Source organism: Humulus lupulus, chromosome 1 (genome assembly GCF_963169125.1).
Source record: "Humulus lupulus chromosome 1, drHumLupu1.1, whole genome shotgun sequence".
NCBI classification, from domain to species: domain Eukaryota; kingdom Viridiplantae; phylum Streptophyta; class Magnoliopsida; order Rosales; family Cannabaceae; genus Humulus; species Humulus lupulus.
In genome coordinates, this window is record NC_084793.1 from 90,300,421 (window position 1) to 90,302,137 (window position 1,717).

A 1,717-nucleotide genomic window follows, 5' to 3' on the forward strand; every position below is an offset into this window, starting at 1 on the left:
CTTCATTAAGAAAGCTTGACTTGCATGAAGATTCAAGGCTTGTGAATCCCAATCTCATTCTATTGTAGTGGCTTCAAGCAATCTCAAGGAGGCTACGAATAAAGATTTTTGGACAACAAATCTTCATTTGTGTCAAGTCTTTGTTACATTTTGTGGTTTACATAAAATCATAGACTTGTGATTTTATGTAATAAGGCTCTTCAACAGCAAATGTCAATTCTACCACTTATTTATTTATGTTATGCTCTATGTAATTTTCTTCCATTAGAATTTATATTAACATTATTTATTGCTTTGAGTTGTAACATACAAAACTAAGGTTATAGCCTCAAATCCCTAACAATCAAAAATCTAATCTCTAAACCTAAGATTTTTCTACTAACCAAATCTATGGAAGAAAAGCTCATCAATCTTAGCCCTCAAGTTCATGTCTCAGGATCTAGTAAGACTAGATAGATTCGATGGCTCAAACTTTGTAAGATGGAAAGACAAGATCAAGTTCATCCTCACAACATTAAAGGTTCAATACATCCTTGACAAAGACTTGAAGACTTTGAATGCTCCAAAGGATGATGATACTCAAGAAGTAATCAAGGAAAGGAACAAAAGTGAAGATGATGAGCTTATATGTAGAGGTCACATTCTCAATGCTCTATCGGATCGTCTCTATGATCTCTACACCAATACAACATCGGCAAAGGATAAATGGGATGCACTTGAGAAGAAGTACAAAATCGAAGAAGAAGGTACCAAGAAATTCCTCAGTACTCAATACATGGAATGTAAATTCTTTGATGGTAAACCCTTACTCCCCCAGGTACATGAGCTACAAGTTATTGTGAATAAGTTATCTACCTTAAAGATAACATTGTCAAAATCCTTCATTGTGGGTGGGATCATAGCCAAGTTGCCTCCATCTTGGAGGGGCTATAGAAAGAAGATTCTCCATAAGAATGAAGATATATCTTTGGAGGGATTCTAAAGCACCTAAGGATTGAAGACGGGTCTCGTTCTAGAGACAAGTGTATGGATGAGTCCAATGTTGGGACCTCCAAGGCTAATGTTGTAGAGAAGAGCTCTCAATCCAAGGGAAAGATCCACAAGAGACCCTAATCTAAGAATGATTCATATCTAGCCCCTAAGAAGAATGAAGGAAAATTCAAGGGTGTGAGAGGCCCCTGTGTTGTATGTGGCAAGAGTAGCCACATGGCTAGAGAATGCAACTTTTGAAAGTCCAACAATAATGGATCTAAGGTCAACTCAACTGAAGAGGAGTTGGTTGCTTTCTTGAGTGAGGTGAATATCATCCAAGGCAAAGTGCAAGGATGGTGGTATGATAATTGTGCCACCATTCATGTAACTTATTGTAGAGAGGTCTTCAAAACCTTTGAAGAGTCTAAGGATGGCCATGAGATCCAAATGGGCAATGGGCATAGATCCAAAGTGTTGGGCAAGGGGAATGTTGATCTCTACTTCACATCCGGAAAGAAGGTTCTTTTGACCAATGTGTTGTATGCCCAGATATGAGTAGAAATCTTGTGAGTGGGCACTTGTTAAGCAAATCGAGCATAAAGGTTGTGTTTGAGTCTGACAAGCTAATCTTGTCCAATGGGAACTACTTTGTGGGGAAATGATATGTATGTGATGGGATGATAAAATTGTGCACCAAAGACTCTTTTTTTTATAGTAATGCATGCACATCTTCCTCTTATATGCT